Source organism: Cynocephalus volans, chromosome 10, assembly GCF_027409185.1.
Source record: "Cynocephalus volans isolate mCynVol1 chromosome 10, mCynVol1.pri, whole genome shotgun sequence".
Taxonomy (NCBI): domain Eukaryota; kingdom Metazoa; phylum Chordata; class Mammalia; order Dermoptera; family Cynocephalidae; genus Cynocephalus; species Cynocephalus volans.
Window position 1 is genome coordinate 108,239,756 of NC_084469.1, and position 25,677 is coordinate 108,265,432.

General features: G+C 45.6%; 1 pseudogene; it reads right to left on the bottom strand.

Annotated features, from left to right (window-relative positions):
- Positions 1-1,900: 1,900 nt before the first annotated feature.
- Positions 1,901-21,692, bottom strand: LOC134387656 (cytochrome P450 4F2-like; annotated as a pseudogene).
- Positions 21,693-25,677: the final 3,985 nt, after the last annotated feature.

Here is a 25,677-nt window from a genome sequence, read left to right on the forward strand (position 1 = left end):
CTCCATATTTCTTTCCAGAACTGCTTTTAATGTGTTGTTTCATGAAACACTGCAGGGGAGATTCTACTTTAGACACTTGTAAAATTTGTGTCTTGCACTGAATCTCTTAGTTGAGGTCCAAAAAAACCTTTGGGCCACTTATCCAGTTCTATGCATTGGGCCAGGTTAGCATCAAAGGTCCTTGCACATTCTCATCTTTGATACCATGGATATTTTAGTGTTAGTAAATATTCCACATGATCAACGAATAAACAAGATTATTTTCGATGATGGGACAACCTATAAAATGCAGTGTTGGGATAAAAATGAATGAGGATGGGTCGTACTTGTGTAGGAAAGAAAGAAGCTCTCTGAGGAGGTTACTTTTCAGCCAAGCCCTGAATGAGGAGACTCATGCACAAAAGAGTTGGAGAAGAGCATCCCAAGTACAAGAAAGAGCAAGTGCAAAGGCCCTGAGACATGAAAACAGAGTCTATTAGGAGATCAGAATCTAGGCACAGTGAGGGAAGGAGACCAGCTGGAGAGGAGATTGGAGGGGTCAGCCAGGGGCTCTGTGTTGCAGTCCCTTAGGCTATGAAAAGAGATCAGTGTTCACAGCAGGATATAATTTGAGACATTAACTGAGGATTCTCCTATCCCCTTGCACTTCTGGGTGCCCTCCTCCCCCACACTTTCAGAAACTACTGACTCCTATATGCACAGCTCAAGTGGGGAAGAGCTCACTCCATGAGCACAGAGATTACAATCGTTACCTTTGATTTCCAAGACATACTCTTAGCAGTCACAGCAGAAATAACTATTGAAGGGCAACATGCCTGAATAGCCAGACTTTATGTGAAAGGAAGTAACAATGGCCACATTTATTGTGCATTTACTATGCACAAGGCTCAGCTCTAAATCCTTTGCATGTAGCCCTTGGGACAACCCTGAAATAGGTAGGGCTGTTGTCCTCATATGGTTGAGGAAACTAAGGCACAGAGAGGGGAAGTAACTTACCCAAGTCACACAGCAGAGCTGAGATGAGCCCAAGTAGTCTGGCTCCAGATCTCATGCTGTTGAGGGTGACTTTTGTTTCCAATAGTGTGGCCTTGAATCTCAAGTGTCAAATAGGATGGTTCTACCCCCAACCCACCCTAAGATGGGATAGTGCGGCCTGTGATGGGAATGAACGAGGAACCTGGAGGTGATAGGGCAGGGATGAGGCCTCCCCCCAACACTCCTGTGAGGGTGCCTGGTGGACAGTGTGGGCTCAGCCAGTATTGATTGTCTACGCTGCCTGGGCAGCACCAGGGGGCCCAGAAGGGAAGAGGGAGGGGGCTCTCTGAAGGTAGGGGATGGAGGTCACAGGGAGACCTGACAGAGGCAAACAACTGACAGAGGTGGGACGTTGGCAAGAGCACGAAGGGAACTTGGAATCCTGGAGAGTCTGGCAGGGTGGAAGCTGCAGGCCTCCTCCCCTGTGTTCTGAGCTGTCCATGGGCCTTTGTTGGGAGACACCCACAGCACAGACGAATGGTTCTGTCTCCAGGGGTTCTCGTCCTTCACTCAAAGCCTCAGTCTTGCTCCTTAAATCCATCCTTAACCCTGGTCCCTTTCCTGCTCAAACACCTCCCATAGCTCCCTACTAACTACAGGATAAAGTCCACACGTGGAATCCGGGAGAACCTGCCATCAGGGTGGGGACCCTGTGGTCAGCCAGAGAGGCAGTCGGGGTCTTGGGCTCAGACACACCAGCCCCACATCCACCAACCCGTGCCTGCTGCCTGGATTCCCCGCGGTCCCCCAGCGCCCCCTGCTGGCTCTCGGTGAGGCTCAGGCAGCACAGTTTTATTCCTGGGAATCTGCAGAGGTAGGTGGGTGGGCTCGGTGTGGGTTCCCAGGCCAGGGGGCACTGGGTGCATCACTGCGGGCCCGCGCTCAGCGGCTCCACCCTCAGCCAGAGTCCGCCCTCCGCCCGCAGGATCAGCTCTGGTTTCCTGCGAGGCTCCTCGTCGTCGGGCGGGACACGGAAGCGCAGCAGCGTGAGCGCCAGGGCCACCTTCATCTCAGCCATAGCGAACGTCTGCCCGATGCAGTTCCTGGGGGCCGAGATGGGGACTCTGATTGCGCGAAGGACCCTCCCTCCGGGCCCATCATACCTGAAACCTGGACTAGGACCCCCACCCTGCTCACCCTGAGGGGCACAGAGGGGGGTTAACTGTGCCTGGGACCACGACGTGGGCTTGTGTATCTCCTGAGCCGGGCCCAGAATCCAGCCCCCAACTCAGAATAGCAGATATGGGGGGGGTGAAGCACACCACGGACCCCTCCTGGGCTTACCCAACCAAACTCTATCCCCAGGACTTTGCCCATGACCTCTGGAGGATGGGAGAGAAGGAGAGCTGGAACTCTGACCATCTACGACTTCACCCCTCCCCGTGCCCTTCTCCGCTGTCGTGCCCAGACCCCCACTTCCATCACCCCATCCCCGACAGAAGCTGGCTAGCCTCACCTGGGCCCCACCAACAAGGGTATAAAAGCCATTGGTGACCTCCCCTTGATGTTTTTGGGGTTGAAGTGGAAGGGGTCATCGACCTGGAGGGCAGACCAAGGTAGGGTCACTGAGTGAGGTCTCCCAGGGCAGGCAGCCATGGAGGGATAGATGTGTGTGGTGGGGGAGGTGATGTCTCATTTCCCAAGTTAAAACTCTGCCCCCTTCTCTAGGACCCCTGGAACTAACAAGGACTGGGAGGGGTAGACAGCACCTCAGGGTCTGGCCACACAGCTGGGTTGTGATGGGTCCGGAAAATACTGGGGAGGCAAGTGACACCTGTGGAACAGGAGGGAGCAGTCAGGACAAGGCCCCAGAGTGTGAAGGGCCCCTGTTCCAACCCAAGAGCCTCCTCCCCCTCGTGTTGTGGGCACCTTTGGGGATGACACAGCCTTCTGGGAGCACAAAGTCCTGGGTACAGGGGATGAAGGTGCAGACTCTCCTTGATGCACATGGTCAGGAAGGGCAGCTCCACAGGGTCATCCCTATGAAACTGTCCCAGCCCCCGAACAATTATCCAGAGATCAAAAATCGTCTTTCGGGCCCTCTGTTGCCCAGTGAACCTTTTCTACCTATAACAAAGTAAACTCCAGATGAATCAAATGTTTGAGAATAAAAATGCAGAAAAAAATCAGAAAAGCACAGAATTAGAAAAGTATCAGAGAAAATCTAGATCATTTTTTAAATAATTCTTTTCTGAGCAAAACATCATCGGAAGGAAAGTTAAACATCAACCAGGAAGAGTTAATAAATTTGCTTAAAAGCAAATATTCTTTATGGCCAGAAAGCAAAATCGAAATGTAAATGAGTAAGCAAAAAAATAAAGAAATTCAATGTTTTGCTCTTATTTATCATTGTAGTAGAGATACTACCAAATGCAATTAGACAAGGAAAACGAGGAGAGTAATGAAAGTTGAAATGTATGGGTAAATGTATTATTTGACAGTGATTTTATACTTAGAAAAAACCGGAGAATTCATTGCAAAACTCTTACAAATATTGAAGATACAGTAAGGTACTGAATTTGTTTCTTTAATCTTTATATGGGGTGGTGGCTGTTTAAATTTTAATAGCTGATATGGTTAACTGGTTCAAAATTTGAAAACTATAAAGCATCACCTACCCCTATGGCCCAATACTACCCACTTCCCCTCTCCACAGGTTGTCTAGGTTATGGCTATTTTTTAATGTACCTTTTTAGAGGTACTTTTGAAGTGATGCATATGCTAAATACCCTGATATCATCATTTCACACTGCATAAATGTATGCAAATATCATATTTTACTCCATAAATATCTACAATTAGTATGGGTTGATTAAGAAAATACTTGAAGTTGATACGACAAGCAAACAGAAAGGACATTGTTGGGTGGGAGGGAGGAGAGGGAGGAGGGAGGGAGGTTTTGGTAAGCGGCAACAATAATCAACCACAATGTATATCGACAAAATAAAATTTATAAAAAAAAAAAAAAGAATAGGAAGATAGTTCACAACAAAGGAAATAGGGATAGGTCTTAAGCATTTGAAAAGACACTTGACCTCACCCATAATAAGAAAAATGCAAAATAAAACTTCCTGATACACCATTTATGATCACAAAAAAAAAGAAAAAAAAATAAATTAAAATTTTTTAAAAATTCAGAGACAGAAGTAAATTAGAAGTTACTGGAAACAAGAGGGCTCAAGGAATAATGAGAAGTTATTGCTTAATGGGTACAGAGTTTATGTTTAGGATGATGAAAAAGTTATGTAAATAGGGGTGGTGGTTGCACAGCATTGTGAATATAATTAATTCCATGCAACGCATGCTTTAAAAGGCTTAAAATAGCAATCCTTATGTTATACATGTTTTAGCACAATAAAAAAAGTGGAAAAAAATTAAAAAGTCATAAAAATTATAAAGCAGCATACTATATACTACACACTGGTCTGTGTCTTTTTTCATTAAACACTATATCAATCTCTCCTCGTACATCTCCTGAGATTTGTGACAAAGTGGGTTTTTCCCTACTCTGGAGTTATAAAATAATTTCCCATGGTTTCTGCTACAGCTAAAAAGACTCTTTTAAAAAAAATTTAAATACTTGATTCGTGTTGATATTATCTTGTTATAAGATGTGAGAAGCCAGTTGAGTTCAATTTTTTACAGGCAACTTCCCAGTTGTTTAAAGAGGTTTTACAAAATGATCTATATGTTTTTCTTTTGATATAAGATGCCATCTTTAGCAGGTACTATGTCTATGGGGGAAAAATTTGTATCCATAAATCATTAGTTTTTCTACTTAGAAATAGAAAAGATAATGAAAAATAGATGCTAATAATAATGATATAAAACTCCTAGATTAAATTTAAGAAACATGAAATCTCTCTACTCCAAATGAATATGTACATTTCCCTCAATCCAAATCAAAGATACAATACACCACTGCAACAAAAGTAGCTAAGGGTTACTTGAACAGAACATGCACAACATCTCTAAGCAAATATTTAAACTCTATTAAAAGACAAAAGAGTATTTGAATAGATGGATATCCATTCCACACTCTGGGATAGTATGTGTCAATATTAAGAAGGAATCGGTTTCCCAGAAGTCAATCATATATTCAAATTCACCAAAAGAATATATTCACGTCTAATGAAAAGCTACCGGATTTTTTTTTTTTTTTTGAAACTTGACGGACTTATTCTAAAATATTTCTGGAAGAATAAAAGGTCTTGAAGAGTTGGGTTAATTTGAAAATAAAAGATTAAAGAGGCAGAGAACTCATTCTACCAGATATTAAGACCTGTTGCAAGGGTGCAGTCATACAAATCGTGTGCCACTGCTGCAAGAACAGGAAAAAAGACACACGGAACAGAAGAGAGAGCTCAGAGACAGACACGTGAATAAGTGAAAACCTCACATCTGCTAAAGTAAGCCACACAAAACCCTGAGAATTGTATAGTATGTAGATAGCATGGGGGTAAAAGAAAATGTGGACAAATTTGACTTAGTAAAAATTAACCAAAATTACCCAAAAGTCTAAAGGCAATCCTTAGCAATAAAAGACAGGAAAAAAGATGATTTTTAATACATGTTGTTATAAGTAAATATTTTTTAAAAGGGAAGGACCCCAGAAAAGAGCAAAGAATGTAAGATGAACACTCTCATAAAAAGAAAACCAGTGGTTTATTATCAACATGTGCAAGAGCTTCTTGATCTCACTCTTGTGGAGATACTAACATTAATAAACCAAATGTATTTCACAGGACCTAACTTTTAAAAAATACACATAGAAATGTTAAGCTTGCAAAAAACAGGAAACTTTCTCCAGGCTAAAGTCTCCATTGTAGATAAAGAATTGTAACACAGCAAAATTGCTGGCTCAAAGGGCAGACGTCCTTGGTGCAGGTTAACGTACTGATTGATATGTTGAGAAAGTTACTTCATTGTTACGTAAACATACCGAGGAAATTGCTGTAGGAAAAGAAAGTGTTTGCTAAGTACAAGCTTTTGTTGGTGGATCGACTTAACCTTTTGCAAATTGCCCTATGGAATTTCACTTTGTTTATTTCACTGATGTTATGAGTTTCCCTTGTTAAAACTATACTTAGCCGTAGTGCTGCCCATTTCCTTGTGTTCTTTGTAATGGTTAAATCAACTGAATTTTCTTGTGAAACTTCCTTGTCTTTCCAATAAAAGTGAGAAACTAACTTTGAATCGGGGCTGTCACATTTCAGCTTTCTCCTCCTAATGGGGAAATTATTGAAGTGGAGTTCTTCCAGGCTTCTCAATGCATTCATACTGCTTTGAGTAATCGAGTAGTTCTTTTTTACATCTCCATTACGCAGGGGAAAGTGTAACACACTCTTACTTAAGTAAATGTGTGTTAGAAGAAATATGAAGTTCAGTAAAGATTTAAAATTGAGTAACACAATAGTACTACTGAGAAAGTTATCTGAAGCTGTTGCTGTCAGACTCAGCTAACAAGAATGGATTTGCAGTCATTTTTAAAATTGTGTAATGCAATCAAAAATGGTCTTTGATTGAGCAGCTGCACTTCTGGGAATCTGTCCTGCAGAGATGCTCACACATGCATGTAAGTAACGGTCACCATACACACATGCTGACCAAGCCATGTTTAATTTAAGAAAAGTCTGGAAACAAACCAAATATAAATCTCTGGTAAGGTGTTTAGATAAATTAGGGTACATCCACATGATAGAATACCATACATCTGCCAAAGGGAGGAAATAGGGATCACTTTTCCCATCACACACTGAAGGCTGGAATGTAAATCAGTACAGACTCTGGAAGGTAAATTGACACTATCTATTATAATCAGACACATGTCTTCAACACGAGATGAGCTGGATAAAATATGGAATCCATGCAGCCTGTAAAAAAGAGTTCTGTAAGAAACACTGCTGAGTGGAAAAAATGTTATAAAATGTATGTATATGTCAATGCAAAAGGGCAAAGAGTATATGAACATGTATATGGAGATTAGATAGATTATAGATAGATAGGCAGATAGATAGATAGATGGCAAACTGATAGCTCTGGAGATCTCTTGGAAGGAAATGAGGAGATTAGGTTGGGGGGGAGGAATGTCAAGGATAACCCAAGTCTTCTCTGCAATGTCTCATTCAGTGCATAAAGACCTAGTTCTCATCACCGTTTTTGTAATTCAAAACTCATTTGTCATATGGTATTTATACGAATGGAATACTAAATACCCCTTAAAAAAAATAAAGAAAATTCTGTCATTTGCAGCAACAGGGATGAACCTGGAGATCATTATGCTAAGTGAACTAGGCCAGATATACCAGGACAAATACTGCATGATCTTACTCATCTGTGGCATATAAAATAGTCAAACTCGTAGAAACAGAGGGTAGAATGGTGGTTACAGCAGCTGGATATATAAGGGCAGGAAATGGGAAGATGATGGTCAATGGGTATAAGTTTCAGTTAGAGAAGAGAGGTAAGTTTTTTAGGTTTATTGCACAACATAGTGACCACAGGAAATAATAATCTTTCAAAACTGCTAAGACAGTAAATTTCAAATGTTCTCCCTACAAGAATTATAACTATATGAAGAGATATGTGCCTTTGCTTGATTTAATCATTCCATATTATAGACATATATCATCACATTGTATACCAGAAACATATATAATTAAAATTTCTTAACTAAAAATAAAAATCAAATTCAAAACAAACCCATTTTTCTATTTCTTTTTTTTTCTGTGCCTACATTTTTAAAAAAATTTTATTTTGTTCATATACAATGTGGTTGATTATTGTGGCCCATTACCGAAACCTCCCTCTCTCCTCACTCTCCCCCCTCCCACCCAACAATGTCCTTTCTGTTTGCTTGTCGTATCAACTTCAAGGAATTGTAGTTGTTATGTCTTCTCCCCCGCCCCCTGGTTTTTTTTTTTTGTGTGTGTGTGTGTGTGTGTGTGTGTGTGTGAATTTATTTATTTATTTTTAGCTCCCACCAATAAGTGAGAACATGTGGTATTTCTCTTTCTGTGCCTGACTTGTTTCACTTAATATAATTCTCTCTAGGTCCATCCATGTTGTTGCAAATAGCAGTATTTCATTCGTTTTTATAGCTGAGTAGTATTCCATTGTGTAGATGTACCACATTTTCCGTATCCACTCATCCGATGATGGACATTTAGGCTGATTCCAACTCTTGGCTATTGTAAAGAGTGCTGCAATGAACATTAAGGAACAGGTATACCTTCGACTTCATGATTTTCATTGCTTTAAATATATTCCCAGCAGTGGGATAGCTGGGTCATATGGTAGATCTATCTGCAATTGTTTGAGGAACCTCCATACCATTTTCATAGAGGCTGCACCATTTTGCAGTCCCACCAACAATGTATGAGAGTTCCTTTTTCTCCGCAACCTCGCCAGCATTTATCGTTCAGGGTCTTTTGGATTTTAGCCATCCTAACTGGGGTGAGATGGTATCTCAGTGTGGCTTTGATTTGCATTTCCCAAATGCTGAGTGATATTGAGCATTTTTTCATATGTCTGTTGGCCATTTGTATATCTTCCTTAGAGAAATGCCTACTTAGCTCTTTTGCCCATTTTTTAATTGGGATGCTTGTTTTCATCTTGTAAAGTTGTTTGAGTTCCTTGTATATTCTGGATATTAATCCTTTGTCAGATGTATATTTTGCAAATATTTTTTCCCACTCTGTTGGTTGCCTTTTAACTCTGTTAATTGTTTCTTTTGCAGTGCAGAAGCTCTTTAGTTTGATATAATCCCATTTGTTTATGTTTTCTTTGGTTGCCCGTGCTTTTGGGGTCATATTCATGAAGTCTGTGTCCAATCCTATTTCCTGAAGTGTTTCTACTATGTTTTCTTTAAGAAGTTTTATTGTTTCAGGGTGTATATTTAATTCTTTAATCCATTTTGAGTTGACTTTAGTGTATGGTGAAAGGTATGGGTCTAGTTTCGATCTCCTGCCTATGGATATCCAGTTCTCCCAGCACCATTTGCTAAAGAGACCGTCTCTTCCCCACTGTATAGGCTTGGTGCCTTTGTCAAAGATCAGATGGCTGTAGGTGTGTGGGTTGATTTCTGGATCCTCTATTCTATTCCATTGATCAGTGTGTCTGTTTTTATGCCAGTACCATACTGTTTTGGTTATTATAGCTTTGTAGTATAGTTAAAAGTCAGGTAGTGTTATGCTTCCAGCTTTATTTTTTTTGCTCAGCATTGCTTTGGCTATGTGTGGTCTTTTGTTATTCCATATAAATGTCTGGATAGTTCTTTCCATTTCTGAGAAAAGTGTCATTGGAATTTTGATGGGGATTGCACTGAATTTGTATATCACTTTGGGTAGTATGGACATTTTCACTATGTTGATTCCTCCAATCCAAGAGCATGTGATAACTTTCCATCTTCTGTATCCTCTCTAATTTCTCTCAGCAGTGGTTTGTAGTTCTCATTATAGAGATTTTTCACCTCCTTGGTTAACTCAATTCCTAAGTATTTTATCTTTTTGTGGCTATTGTAAATGGGCAGGCTTTCTTGATTACTCTTTCTGCTTGTTCACTACTTGAGAATAGAAATGCTACTGATTTTTGTATGTTGATTTTGTATCCTGCTACTGTGCTGAAATCGTTTATCAACCCCAAGAGTTTTTCTGTAGAGGCTTTAGGCTGATTGATATATAGGATCATGTCATCTGTAAACAGGGAGTTTAACTTCATCTTTTCCAATCTGGATGCCCTTTATTTCCTTCTCTTCTCTGATTGCTCTGGCTAGTACTTCCAACACTATGTTGAATAGGAGTGGTGAGAGTGGGCATCCTTGTCTAGTGCCTGTTCTTAAAGGAAAAGCTTTCAGCTTTTCCCCATTCAGGATGATATTGGCAGTGGGTTTCTCATATATGGATTTAATTATGTAGAGATACTTTCCATCTATACCTTACTTATAGAGGGTCTTTGTCATGAATGAATGTTGAATTTTATCAAATGCTTTTTCAGCATCTATAGAGATGATCATATGGTCCTTGTGTTTGAGTTTATTAATATGGTGTATCACATTTATTGATTTGCGTATGTTGAACCAACCTTGCACCCCTGGGATGAATCCCACTTGATCGTGGTGCATAATTTTACGTATGTGTTGCTGTATTCTGTTTGCTAGTATTTTAGTGAGGATTTTTGCATCTATATTCATCAAGGATATCAGCCTGTAGTTTTCTTTTTTGGTTATATCTTTACCTGGTTTTGGTATCAGGATGATGTTCACTTCATAGAATAAGTTTGGAAGATTTACATGTGTTTCAATCTTTTGGAATAGTTTGTAAAGAATCGGTGTCAATTCCTCTTTGAATGTTTGGTAAAATTCTGCTGTGAATCCATCCTGTCCTGGGCTTTTCTTTGTTGGGAGCCTTTGGATAACAGCTTCAATCTCCGTTATTGTTATTGGTCTGTTCAGATTTTCTACGTCTTCTTGGCTCAGTTTTGGTAGCTTGTGTGTGTCCAGAATTTTCGTTTGTTATTGATTTCTAGTTTTAATTCATTGTGGTCTGAGAAAATACATGGGATAATTCCAATTTTTTTGAATTTGTTGATTTATTCCTAGCATTTTATTGGTTGGTTGGTTGTCTTAGGTGTCTTTTGTTCCTTGCTTTCTGATTTACTGTTTGGTTTCTGTGTTTGTTGGTTCCTTAGGTTGTAGATAGCGTTTTTGTTTGTTTGTTTTCTCTTCATGAATGCCATTTTTATTATACTAGTGGGTTTTGATTTTTCTTGGGTTTTAATGGCAGTGGTAGTTATTTTTCAGGAACCAAACCCAGTACTCCCTTGAGGATTTCTTGTAAGGGTGGTCGTGTGGTGGTGAACTCCCATAGTTTTTGTTTGTCTGAGAAATATACTATTTGCCCTTCATTTTGGAAGGATAGCCTTGCAGGGTAGAGTATTCTTGGCTGGTAATCTCTGTCTTTCAGTATTTTGAATATATCATCCCAATCCTTTCTAGCTTTTAGGGTTTGTGATGAAAAGTCTGAATTTAGCCTGACTGGGGCTTCCTTATAGGTGATTTGACGCTTCTCTCTTGCAGCTTTTAAGATTCTCTCTTTGTCTTTGAGTTTTGCCAATTTGACTATAACATGTCTTGCAGAAGACCTTTTTGGGTTGAATACGTTTGGAGATCGTTGAGCTTCCTGGATCTGAAGATCTGTGATTTTTCCTATACCTGGGAAGTTTTCTGCCACTATTTTGTTGAATATGTTTTCAATGCAATCTCCTTTTTCCTCCCCTTCTGGAATACCCATGACTCGGATATTTGAGTGCTTAAGGTTGTCTGATATTTCTCTCAGATTTTCTTCAATGTCTTTTATTCTTTTTTCTTTCTTTCTTTCTTTCTTTTTTTTTTTTTTTTTGTCTGCTTGTGTTATTTCAAACAGCCCATCTTCAAGTTCAGAGGTTCTCTCTTCAACGTCCACAAGCCTGCTGGTTAAACTCTCCGTTGTGTTTTTTATCTCGCTGAAAAACTTCTTCAGTTTGGCAAGTTCTGCTACATTTTTTTTCAGGGCATTGATTTCCTTGTACATTTCCTCTTTCAGGTCCTGTATACTTTTCCTCGTTTCATCATGATGTCTAGCTGAGTTTTCTTGTATCTCATTCAGTTTCCTTAGAATTATCACTCGAAATTCTTTGTCAGTCATTTCAAGGGCTTCTTGTTCTATTGGATCTAGAGCTTGAGAGTTATTATCCTTTGGTGGTGTACTTTCTTGATTTTTCATATTTCTGGTATCTTTTCTTTGATTTTTATTCATTGTGGCAAGGGGTTTCACAGTCCACAGGTTTGATACTATTGCCTAACTTAGTTGTTGCTGTGGTTGCCAATTTGGTATGGCTACCTCAGTGTCTACTCAGTTGGCCACTAGTGCCTTCCGTGTGTGGTTGCCTCAGGTCTTGGGCCTCTCCGGGGAGCCACCTGTCTGGTCAGCTTGGACTCTGCCGGGCTGCTGGATCATGGGGCAGTACTGCAGGGTGTGTGTTGTCTGCTGAGCTTCCACCTCCCATGCTGGACTTCTCCCTGTTCCATGCACTCTGGCCCAGGCTGCTGGGATGCACTGAGGCACCACAGAGCGTGTGGTCTCTGCAGAGCTTTCCCTTCCCCTGCAGTATGTCTCCCTGCTCTGTGCGCACTAGGCCGGGCTTGGGATGGAGCTGGGTGGCGGCTGTGAAGCCTACCTGCTGCTGGATCCCATGGCGGTGGCCCCCCCACAGGGTGTGTGGACTCTATGGAGCTTCTATCTCCCTTGCTGGATGACTCTGTGCTCCATACACATTGGGCCAGGCTGCTGGATCGCGTGGCAGCAGTGTGGTCCCCATGGAGTTCCCGCACAAACCCATTTTTCAAAACTCCTGCTATGACAAACAAAAAAGAAAATATCTCAAAATTATATTGTTGGTGTGCAGACCTGTGTCTATTTTATGTACTCTCATTTGTGCAGAAAAAGAGTGTGTGTTTATATAAATGTGCACATGAGGATAGCCATTTTCTGGAAGGACACACAGCAAACCACTGACCTTAGTCCCTGCTAGGGAGGAGCTTAAGAAAGCTCATATTTGTCATAATTTTTTTTCCCACACTTCTTATTACAAGTGCATAATTTTACATGAAGTCTTGATTTTTCAAAGCATAAAAATGCATCTGCACTTAACAGGACTATTGTGCTGAGCAAAGGCTTGGAGGGGAGGACACTACACCCCAAATGCCTGTCCCATCCAAAGCCTCCTCTCTGTCCCCGAGCCTCTGCCTGGCTCAGTCCTCAGAATCCCCTCCCTGTGCGTTCCGTCTACAGCTTGTCCTCTCCAGTATGCCCTCCACACCAGTTCTAGGAAGGTCCTTCTACTACCCAGATCTGACCTGTCCCTCCCCTGCTCAAACACTGCCCATGGCTCCCATTTGCCGTAGGTTAAATCGAAGCCATTACTATTGCTTTGCAAGACTTCCTCAGCCAGCCTCTGCTGCCACCTCCAGTTTCATCATCTCATCATGACTCTGTCTCTCCCTCTTTGCCTCCTTTCTTCTCTCTCCCTCCTCGTTCCTCCCCCCTCTTTCTCTCTCTATGACCCTCTCCCCACTTTCACACAAGCCTCCCCCTCTCCTTTTCCCTCCATCTCTTTTGTTCTCTTCTCTTTTCTCTCCATCTTTGCCTAAACTCTCTTCCTGATCTACAGCACTGTCGTTCAACTGCCCCCAAATATCCATTGACCATCATTACGGGGTTCAACTGAGACACTTTTTTAAAAATTGTAACATAACTTCTTATACCTGTTTTTAGGAAACAGTGTTGACTGTCAGTGTTTGTGTACAATATGTGATGATCGAGTCAATAGTATTGGGATGTTCATTACAACAAATTGTAATTATTCTAACCTAGTTTCTCCCTAGCCCCTCTCCCACTCTGCCTTTGCCACCTCTTGTAACCATAGGTCTGTTCTGAGACACTTTTTTACCCCAGCCTTGCTTCTCTGGGAGCATCCTGACCTGGGACTTGTCCCCCACATGGCTGGGAGCTCCTGGAAGGCAGAGGCCCAGGCTGAGTCCTTTTCGTGTCTCCAGAGCACAGAAAGGGTCTGGGTAAATAATTGCAGATGGGAAGGCTGTGTGGGAGAGTTTGCTGCACAAAGACAGGATGGATGAATGATGCAGGTGTTGTGGACAAGACATGGATTAGTCTTTCTCCCAGGTGTCCCTGGTGAATCCCTTGACTGGTTAGTAGTGTAGGAATTAGGGCACAGAAGAGCAAACATTCAGAGAGTGAAGGTGTTTGAAAAAATTCTATTTTAGGGAGAAAGGGAAGGGACTGGAAGGGAGTTTATTTACTGAATATGTGCTGCATAGCATCATCTGCCCTCATGCATTGTCACTAATTCTCTCAGCAGCACCGACCTTGTGTCCCAAATACTTGCAATCTTTCGCCTCCTAACCAGGCCCTGACTCTGGGCTCTGCTTCTTTTCCCAATATGTCACAATGGCAGAATTAACAAAAACTTCTTCCCTCTTCCCCACCTAAGGAGCCGGGCCAATGAAAGGGGCTCAGGAATAGGCCACGAGGACCTAATTCACCATTCAATCTCTTTAGGCTCACAGTCCCTCAGGAGCTCTCTCACCTCCTGCCGGCAGCGCTCCTGGTATTCCGGGTGCTTTGCAAGGTTGTACAGGACCCAGGAGAGTCCACTGGCTGTGGTGTCATAACCTGAGGGGTAGCCAGGCAGGCCTGGGTCTCTGGGCTGCTTTGTCAATGGATCTGTGGACAGCACCCTTACATTAAGACCCTCAGGGAGGCTGGGGGAGGGGAAGATGGGCAGAATGGAGTGATTCAGGGTACATGCCACATCCCTGGGATGCAGAGACCCCTGTTCCCACTGTAGTCCCACACTGTGACCCTCACCCTCAAACATGAAGGTGTCAGCCTCTGCTCTGATGTCTTCATCTGACAACTCCTTCCCATCTTTACCCTGGAGAGATGACAATGTCCCCAAATCACACTAGCTCGGTGGGCTGCTGAGTCTAATCTGAGACAATCCATGGATATCCATCTTCTTTTCTGACCCCAAGCTCACTCTACACATAGACCTCTCCTGGTCACCATCACCAGAGCCCGACCCCATCGTCTTCCTCCCGGGGTCCCTTGCCTCCTGTTTTGTCCCTGGTGGGAGAAATCAGTGACCCATGAATATTTTCATGATTCTGCACGAAGAGAACTAGTATGAGAACTTACTGGCAACCTGGGTTACAAGATGGTGGAATGGCAATTTGTCTCAGAAGTTAGAGATTAAGTATTGCTCCAAAGATATTTGTGCATATTCTAGGTGGTAGATCCAGAATCTTATCTCCCCTGGAAATATTTGGGTTGTAAAGCTGTAGACATTGCCATCTCATTGGAGAGGATTTCAGAATAAATAAATAAATAAATAAATAAAGTGTTTCTCTCTCTCTCCTCTCTCTCTCTCTCTCTCTCTCTCTCTCTCTCTCTGTGTGTGTGTGTGTGTGTGTGTGTGTGTCTGTGTGTGTGTGTGTGTGTGTGTCTTTCTCTCCCTGAAAGGAAGAAAGGGTTTATGTGCCATCTGTTCTATATCATTTACAAGGCTCATCATGTGGGTGGCCTTCTTATGATGCAAACTCTGCCACACATATAGGAAATACGTTGTGCTGTCCTCAAAGAATTTGTAAATGGGAGCCATATTCCCTAAGCTTAGTGCTTCTCCCCTGTAATTCAATGCACTATATGAACAGACATCTATTGAAGCCCACCTGTATCAAGCCCTTGGGATTCAGTGACTTGGGTAGAGAATAGCTATCAACCAGAAGCCCAGGATGCTTGCCATGCTGTGGGTAAGAAACTGCTCTTTGTCTGTCATCCAGGGGTTTCATGTCTTCTGACAGACTCCACGAAAAATAACAAGCTAATTTTTCAGCTTGCGAGTAAGAAAGAATCCTGGGCACTTTATAAAACCCTTACTCTGAATTCTTCACTTCTCCTAGTTTTCACATTCATGCCAATGTGATTTTTCAGCCACATCCAGTAAGACATGGAGCCTGTTTAATCCCCTTTGATTCTGTGCTGACTTCTGAGTTTCTTTGGCCAACACAACGTGGTTTGAAGGATGAGGTAGTAACTCTAATAAACCTAAGACCCCAGAGGCACTGCAGGCTCCTCTCACTCCCTGGGTCCCTGGCTCTGCCATGTGAACATGCCCGGATGCCTTCTGGAAAAAGACAATCACAGGGAGACAAGTTCACTTGTCCCAGCTGATGCCATTCCTGATTCGCCTGAAACCAGACAAGCCCCAAACATGTGAGAGACCTGAGCCAGGATCAGCGAAGCTGCCTACCTGACCCACAGCTGATCATATACCATGAGTGACCCCATCCAGGACCAGAAGAACCAGTCACTGACCCCACAGATGTGTTGACAATCATAAACCCTTATCACTATAACCCAGTGAATTGTGGAGTAGTTTGTTACTCAGTAATAGCTACTATGCAATCTTCATCATTATCATCAACAGGGTTTCAAGATGCCAGGGATTTGGAGAAGTAAAGCTAGACATTGACAGCTTCTGTGCTCCTGCTATGTGCCCTGGACATGAATACATTACAGTGTCTTGACTGCTATTTAGGTAGGGATTATTATCCCCATTTTACAGATGAGAAACCAAGGCTTGGAAAGGAAGGAAAATGACCCCAAAGTCACCCAGCAGAGCCATAATTCCAGACTAACCCATCTGAGGCTCCTCTCCCTTCCCAAGGCTCCAGCTGGGACCCTGGGTTCATGTGACTCACGTGCATGACATTCACACTGTGGTTGAAAATCTTCACATAGGGCTTCAGGATGTTGAAGTGGAAGGCGGGTGTCAGCAGGCGGCGGTGGCGGCTCCACTTGTCACCAGCACTCAGCAGCAGCCCATCCTCTAGTTTGGTAGCCGTGGCCAGTGGGCAAAGGCATCACCTTCCCCTGGTCCCCCAAGGTTGTCCCCAAACCCCTTCACATGCAGTTACTCACCAAGCCACGGTTTCAGGAAGCCATAGTCATATCCTTGGGTGCGATGGCAGCTGACAGGAAAGAGGACAATCAGGGGTCATGGAGAGGGGGAGAGGAGCGACTTTGGGTGTTGGGTGGAGTATCCCAGCCAGGGGTCTGCACAATCCCCCTCCAAGCCCAGCATAGCAGGGCGGGGGCCGAGGGCAGTGCAAGGAGGTAGGATGGGGGAGTCTAGGGGGAACCAGACGAGGCTGCAGCAGCAGAGTAGAGCATAGGAACACCCTAACATGGCATGACACAGCCCAGCACACCTTGACATGGCTCCTACATGGTCCAACATGTTCAACAGTACTGGAGCACAGCACAGTGCTACAAGGTGCCTTTACAGGGACCTGGGACACCCTGCCTGCCTCAGTATGTCTGACATCACCTGACATGGACCTGGGACATATGACATGGACTAACACATGTTAACATGTCCTGACATGGCCACAACATGCTCTGACATGAACCCAAGATGGTGGAACATGACCTCAACCTGCCCACAGATGGGTTCCAGATGAGATTTAAATATGAACCCCTCAAGGTTTCAGAAGTGGTTCAGATGTGATGCAAACTGGGTCTTAGGTTTGACCAAAGCATACCTTAAGACCTGCCTCAGAAAGACTCAAGTAATGTCCCAGACAATTCACAAAGGAATGCTGAGTCCCAGACCTCAGACAACCCCAAACACGGCCCAGAGGAGAAAAGTTGCAGAACAAGGCAAGCTCAAACAGCACCTCAGAGGAGAACCAGACAGACCCTGACATGTCCCAAATGTCCTTGGCCTCAGCATAGCCCACACTTGACCATCTCCATGTGATCCCAGGAGTAACCCAGGTGTAACCAGGTATAATATGTGGCAGGTATAATGAAGACACAGGTGTAGATGCAAATGTGACAAGATGTGACACAGCAGGTGTCACATGGGCACATTCAGACATTGGTAGACATAAGCAGAGGTCAGACAGGTGGGAGACCGGGTGAGGCAGAGGCTGTGGCATCTCCACCACAGCCCCCACATCTGCACTCAAGTCATCGGACCAGCTGGACACATCACAGTGACTTCAACAGTGGGCAACCTGTAGCCAGTGCAGTGTCTACCTGGAGCAAAGAGCATGGGCTTGATGTAGGTGGGGTGGGAGATACGGACGACCATATGCCAGGGCCCCACCCACAACCAGTGCACACTCCAAAGGGCTTACCAAGCCCTGTGTATACAGGAGACCCTCCTCCCAGCTACAAATCTGGAGAAGAGCAAAGAGGGCCTAATTCATACTCTTCTAGGACAGTAGAGAGAAGGACCTGCAGGGCTGAGACCCCGACCCAGGCCCTGTGTTAAGTCTCCTCCTGGGCTCCCTCCCCACATCCTTGATACATGGCTGTTCAGGTCCCTCAGGAAAGGACAGGAAGGTCTTTGTCCATTTAGATCCACCATGTTCACCTGGGTTCTCCTTCATCGATTTTTCAGATAAAGAAACTAAGGCTCTGAGCAATGAGATACCCATGGTCTGTCAGATAGTAAGTGTCATGCCTCAGATATGAGCGCAGGTCTGTTTGAAGCCAGAGCCTGAGTCCCTAACCATTGACTTGTTTTGTTTCCTTAATACAATAGCTCTAGGATATCCATGTCCACTAAGACTGAGCAATCAGAGTCACTGAGATTAGATGAGGAATCTGTCCTTTGACCCAGGCTAAGATAATAAATTGAATCATAGGCGATTAATGAGAACTCTGGGGGAAAGGTGAGCTTTCCTATGGGTACTGAGCCTTTGGAAATCATCGTTGACACCATGAGGAAAGGGCTTCCTTGGAGGAAAAACAATACAGAGAAAAGTCAAAAGGGGAGAAGGATACAGTTTCCTAATGACACTGTTTGAGGCCTGGATCCAGCCGTGCCTGGAGGCCACAATCAATATATGTCGTTGGTTTGCTTAGACCACACGTGATTGAGCTTCCACCTCTTACAACTGAAGGGGACCTCAGCAGCCAGAGAGAGCTGGGGACCTGCCCAGCATCATCCAGCAGTTTGGTGTAAGAGCCATGCTCTCTGTGGGACATTGTCCCTTCCCCTGGCTTGTCCAATAATGGGAAGGTAAGAGGGCAGAGTAGGGGCACTAGGCTGGGTTGTGGTCTTCTATTGAAGATTCTGGGACCTGGAGCAGGTGGGCAATGAACACACAGTGGACAAGCTAAAGAATGAGGTAAAAGAAACTTACCCACCAGAGGTGGACATCATGGAACTAGCAGCCCAGATCATCCACCAGCTCCAAGCCCTCCTCATTTCTCACGGTCTGGGAATGCACAAGGCTGATGCCAGGCGTGGTGGGGGACCTCAGGTGCTTACAATGCCCCTGCATCCCCTGCCCTCTGCTTTGAAAATTTCTACTCATGCTTCCAACCCAGCTCACGTAACCCCGCCTCCAGGAAGCCTTCCAGCCTGCCCCATCATGAACCTTGTTTCTGCTCTTAGCTGTTGCGGTCCATCTTACTCTGACCCATTTCTGGACACATGACATTGGGGATGCCTGTCCAGGTTCATATCCTCAAGATCAGGGTTTCTCCTGTACAGGTTCTTAGGCTGATGTGTTTTGGTACCTCAGTGGTGCCCAGAACATCAGGGCAGGGAGGCAGAGGGAGATAGAGAGATGAGACACTGAGATGGGGACTGGTGAATACATGTAAGAAAGAGGAAGATGGCTGAGAGAGGAGAGAAAAGGAGGGACCAGGGTCCTGCAGAGGCTGCACAGAATCTTGGGGGTGGAAGCCATCGGGTGTGCCATGGCATCCACCACCACAAGCTCCAATGGCTACCTGAGGCAGTGATGACAAGCCGCATGATGTCAGGGTGGCACAAACTGATGATGGGGAAGATAGGGTCCATCCAGCCCATAAACCCCTGAGGGTAGGTTGACACAAGGTGAGTCAAGTCTCTCATGCCCTGCCCTGTGGGGGTGACCTACAAGCAAGACAAGATGGTCACCTCCTGTGATGGTTCATTGTAGGAGACAACTTGACTGGGCTATGGGATGCCCTGATGACTTTAAAACATTATTTCTTTCTGTGTCTGTGGGGGTGTTTGTAGCAGAGGGTAGCATTTGAATCTGTAGACTGGGTAAGGAAGATCCACCCTGACCAGTGGAGTTGGGCATCATCCAATTCCTTGAGGACCCAGGTAGAAAAAAAAGGCAGAGAAAGAGAGAATTTTCTCTCTTCTGGAGCTGGGACATCCATCTCCTACTACTCTCAGACATCAGAACTCCAGGTTCTGGAGCATCTGGATGCCAGGACTTATACCAGCAGCCCCAGGTTCTCAGTCTTTTCGACGCACAATGAGACACATCACCAGCTTCTCTGGTTGTCAGCATGGCGTGGGACGTCTCAGCCTCCATAATCATGTGAACCAATTGTCATAAAAAATCCCCTCTTCTGTCTGTCTCTCTCTCTCTCTGTACACACACACACACACAAACACACACACACATGCACGCACAATGAACTCTTCAAAAAGTTCAAGGAAAGATTCCTATTACCTTTCAATTCTATTTTTCTTTGAACTTTTTGAAGTATCATTGTGTGTGTGTGTGTGTGTGTGTGTGTGTGTGTGTGTGTGTGTGTGTGTGTGTGTGTGTGTGTGTGTATACATATATGATGACGCACCTGCATTCAGGCTAGCACACCTCCTCAGAAGAGGACAAAGAGTGAACCCCGGAGCCTCTATAATTGGAGCAGCCTCTGCAGTGAACTCCTGTATGGATTCTGCACAGATGGAGGGAATCTCTGCTTCCTGCTGCTCCTTCCCTCCTGGGGCCATCACTAAGTACCAAGGGTGCAGCCCCAGGCAGAGGAGAAGACACCTTGTCTCGAGAGAATGGGTTTTCTCTACTCATGCCTGAGTAGTTCCAGCCTGGGGGCAGCTACAGAGGGGGATGGTGGGCAGCAGTGTGGTCTCCAGACTTGTCCCTGAGGCTGATGCACACATCCTGTCATGTCCTGTATAGCCCAAATGACCTCCAGTTCCTCCCATGGAAAAGGTCTGCACACCAGAGACCTTCCAGCCTTGGCAGAACCTGGGGAGCAGAGGTGAGCTCTGACTGTCCATCAGGATGGTGGCTCCCACCTATCTTCTGCACACCTGGTTCTGGGCACAGGTCGTCTGTGAACAGTCTCCCTGATCATGTGCACACTCATCAATCATGCCTTTTACAATGAGAGCAGGTTAACATCGTAGGTCAAAGTCAGGAGGACAGGGAATCATAAACATCTTCTGGAAGGGGAAATGAGTGGACACCTTTTGTCAGGTTGGGCAACAGGGTGCTATGGTACATCTTAGAGAGGAAGAGTAAGATAAGAGGAAGGTGCCCTATAAAGGGGAGGGGATGGGAAACTGGCCACAGCTCTGTTTTGGCTGGTGTGTGTGTGTGTGTGTGTGTGTGTGTGTGTGTGTGTGTGTGTGTGTGTGTGTGTGTGTGTGTGTGTGTGTGTGTGTGGTCATAGCTAATTTCTGAGGGAACGCGGCAGCCCAGATATGGGCAGACAAGGAGATGGGCAAGGCAAGGGGGCATACTCTGGACACTGCCCCATAGGAGGCCTCAAGTCCAGCAGTGGAGAATGTGGGAACACAAGAGGGTCCCTGCTCTGTGCAGCAGGCCCATGAGCCCTCAGAGGTGCACTAATGTAGGGAAGACAGAAAGCAAATGGATCCAGAGCAGGCTGGAGAGGGGGAGAGCTGGTGAGAAGACTTGGGATGGCACCGCAGAGGTCAGAGTGAGCCACCTCCCTCCCTTCTCTGCTGCCCGAACCCCAGACAACCCCCTGACTCCCAGACTCCTGAGCCCCATTTTTGGTCCCTTGGGAAATCTATGCACCCTGACACCCCAGACCCATCCAGCTCCCTCACTCACTAGGCCCAGGTGACCCCAAAAAACCTCCGTTTTGGAGGCTGTGGGAAACATTGAGGCAGTGAGAGTTGTCATAGAATGTGTAGGTCCAGGACAGGACACGAGCCAGGAGCCAGGTGGCTCCAACCAGCAGCAGTAGCAGCCATGGGGAGGCTGCCATTGGCCCCAGGCCCAGCCAGGACAGGCTCAGCTGCAGCATCCTGCAGGCAGATGGGACAGAGGTGAGGGCCCAAGGCCAAGGCAGGGCCACGGGAGCTCCCGGGACAGTGGAGAGGGGCAGGGAAGGTGGGTGCTGGGGGCAGGGCAGGGAGGGCTCAGAGATGGGAAAACAAGGACTGAGAACAGGGAGGGAGATCCAGGGAGAACCAGGGGAGGAGGCAGAGTGAGCTGGGAGAGAAGGAGAGAGAGAGAGAGAGAGGGAGGGAGGGAGGGAGGGGGAGAGAGAGAGGGGGAGAGAGAGAGAGAGAGAGAGAGAGAGAGAGAGAGAGAGAGAGAGAGAGAGAGAGAGACTGATTAGAGTTCAGAAAGGCCCAGCCTGAATCACTGGGAGGTTGCCAGAAGCTTAGTTACCCAGAAATCACCAGTCTCCTGGGCTTGCTCACTTCCTGTGACCATCCCAGCTTAGGGCAGTGCCCCTCCCCATCTGGGGCTAGGACTCCCCAGTCCCACCTCTCCCAGCCTGGCACTTTCTGTCAGGAGCAGCTTCTCACAAAACCTCCTCTCTCTGTCCTGGGAGGTTCGCCTCTGTCCTCTGATCTAGGGAAGGCTACGGGAGGTTGGGGTGGGCTGGCTGGGCTGGGCTAGCCAATACACAAAGGCCTGGCTGCCTGATCCCTGCCTGGGCAGTTGGCCAAAGCATGGGGTGGGACCTGCTGTGTACAGAGGAACCAACTCAGGGTGACACAGCTTGAGCACTGAACCGTCAGGGCTTAGCACCTCCCGTGTAGGGTGGGGGTAAGTTGTTCAAAGGTGAATCTAGGCTCCAAAGATTACAATGGCCCCTGCCCTTCCAAGGCCAGGGTGCAACAGGTAAAACCATGAACTTGTAAGTTCTGTTGCCAGTTGAGCAGGGCCAGGTCATGACTTGTCCCAGAACAACTCCCGAGCTCCTCTCCATGCATGTGCCAGCAGGATGTCATGCACCATTTCTCAGTGCAGAATTCGGAGGCTGGGAGAAGGAAGCCTCTGGGCTCCAGATGCACAGCCTGGCAGGAGTTCAAGTCCTGTCTCTGGGTGTTGAAGGGCACAGTTGGAGACACAACTGCTAGGGGCAGGGACAAAGAACCCAGCCTCTCTAATGATTACTCAGATCAGATTCTAGGAATACAAAGGCCAGTTGGAAGAGTAAACCTGGAGGATGGTCTCAGCGTCAGAGTTTACAGGACAGATGGGAGGTGCAGGGGGTAAGGGGGAGAGGGGCTATGAGCAGACAGGGTCCAGGCAGGAGAGGGAAGAGCCGGGTGACCCTGAGTGGAATCCTCCTTCTGCCCCATCCTTGCTCTGACTATGGGCAGTGCCAGCCCTTCTGGGCCCAAATTTCCAGTTTGGGATATGGGATGTTGGATGAAGGCCTTAGGGGGAAGAAAGGAGGGAGCCCCAAAAAGAGGGAATAAAAGGAAGGGGCAGGCCACTCGTACTTGCACTGCTGTGTGCCAGGACTCTACGCTGTGCAAAAAACTATGTCAACTACTTCTATTATGTGTTGGGTACTCTGTATAAAGCACACCTGCCATGTGCTGGGCAACTATATAAAGCATATCTACTCTGTACCAGCTACTCTCCATAAAGTGCCAGATACTCTATATAAATCCTGTCTACTGTGTGCCTAGTGTTCTGCATAAAGTAAACTTTGTGCAGAGTACTTCACATAAAGCATACCTATTCGGTGCTAGGCACTCTATAGAAAGCATGCCTACTTTGTGTCTGATGCTCTACATACAGCATGTCTACTCTGTGCTTGGTGACCCACATAAACTGCAGCTACTTCATGCCAAGTACTCTACATAAAGTGCACCTGCTTTGTGTCAGATGCTCACCTGCAGCACAGTGCACATGGCTGCTCTCCCCTCAACTGTTTGGTTCAGAGCCACATGTAACAGCAGACAGAAGAAGGAAGAAGCCCATTTAACAGGATGGCAAACTGAGCCTCAGAGAGGGCAAACCTCTAGCCCCAATTGCAGAGCTCAAAGGAACCCAGTATTGTCAGACCCTCAAGCCCAAACCCTTTTTCTCTGCCTCACTGCTCCACCTCCATTCGGTGGGGACAATGCCTTATTAATCCAGAAACATTTATAATGGTGGAATCTCAAACAACATGGTGGCCCCAGAGGGCAAATATCTTGAAAACTTTCTCTCAGCACCTGGCTCCTCCTCCCATACCCAGGATGCTCCACACATCAGATGTAGTGCTCCCCTCCTGGTCCTCCCTAGATCCTTCCAGAGTTTCCCTGTGGGGTGGTCTCAGGTGAGGGCTTGTAGGATGGGGATCCTTGCAAAACTACTGAGCAGGAGGGTGGGGGAAAGAGTGTACTCCTGACACTGGTAGGATGTCGGGGAGACCCCAAACCTCCCTCTAGCCCCTCCTACTACCGCTTGCAGCCCTATCAGCCAGGAAATTCAGGTGACTGGTCCTAGAGCTCTCAGTAGGGTGGGGTGCACACTCCCCAGAATCTCCTCCCCTCTGTGGGGAGAGACTTCACCTGCTAGCAGGTGCATCCACGTCGGGGTCAGAGGCAAGGCCAGAGTTTGATACATCAGGCAGGGTCCTGGACACTCAGGAGAAAGAGCCCCCAGTGATTAGAGCCACTCACCTCACTGCAGACCTACTATGTGCCAGAGATGGATAGGCAGCCTAGAGCAGAAATTATGGTCACCACCCACGTTTGCCTACACATGTCAATGAACATCTTTACGTCCCTTATGTTTATTCACCTTTTTTTCCATTTTAGGAATGAGGAAACTGAAGCTGAAAGACACTGAAGTGACTGCCCAAAGTCACACAGCTGGTGGAACTGGCTGTGCACCCAGGCTGCCCAACTTCACCTTGTGTGTCCTTAACCACTAAGCTGTGCTCCTTTGCATCTGTAAATGGTCATTTCTGGATCACTCACCTCAGACGACTGTGGTAATAGCTGAAAGAGACAAGACATGTAAAATGCAGAACACAGTAAGAACTCAATAAATGTTACTACTTTTTAGTTATGGTTGTGTGATTACCCAACAGCCCTGCAGTATCACATGGTGGAAGTGGTGAACCAGCTCTCTGGGGTGTCTATTATAAAGGGCACCAACCCCATTTTTCAGGGCTCCCACCTCACGACCTTTTACCTCCTTCAGGCCCCACCTCCTGAAACCATCGCACTGAGTGTTAGGATTTCAACATATGGATTTTGGAGTTACACAAATATTCAATTGATAGCAAATTCAAATCTCTGAACCTGATTTTTTTTCTGCAGATGGTAGTTAGCACTTCCCTACCAGGATGGTTCTGACACAGTTGGCTATGTTCATATGAACACAGTACATGCCACTTCCTGTGCACTCAGAAAATCTGCATGTGGGTTTGTTATTAAAGAACATTGAACACCAGTTTTCACCAGGCTTGAGAGGCTGGACACTGGACAGTAGGAGAAGCTCTGCCATTGAACTCCATATATGAGGCATGTGTTGAGTGGCTACTGTGTGCCCAGCACTATTCTAGGACCTGGAGACACAAATAAATCATATCCAGTCCCAGATCCAAGATCCAGCAGCCACCATGCAATTTAAAGGGCTGTGATGGAGACATTTCTGTATGCTGGGCCTTATGGGAAAACGTAGACAAAGGAGTGTTTGTTTACTTTGAGTTTTAAAGGATCAGTAGGAGTTCTTTGGGCAGATAACAGGTGAAAGGGAATTCCAGGCACAGAGGCTGAAATCAATAAAAGTATAGAGTAGGTAAATGCATGGTTGGGTCCTGTTCACATGGTAGGGCTGTGGGAAAGGGAGAGATTAGCCATAAATGAAGGCTAGACTGTGGGGTTTGTACTGGATCCTATATGGGGTACGGACAAGCTCTTGCACTCTCTTGGAGAAGGGACTTAGAGGTCCCTCCTGTCCATCTGCTCTGTTTGGCTGTAGACAGTGACTAGATGAGCCCCTCTTAAGGACAGGGAAACTTGGTCTGAACCTGGTAGAGTTTTCCG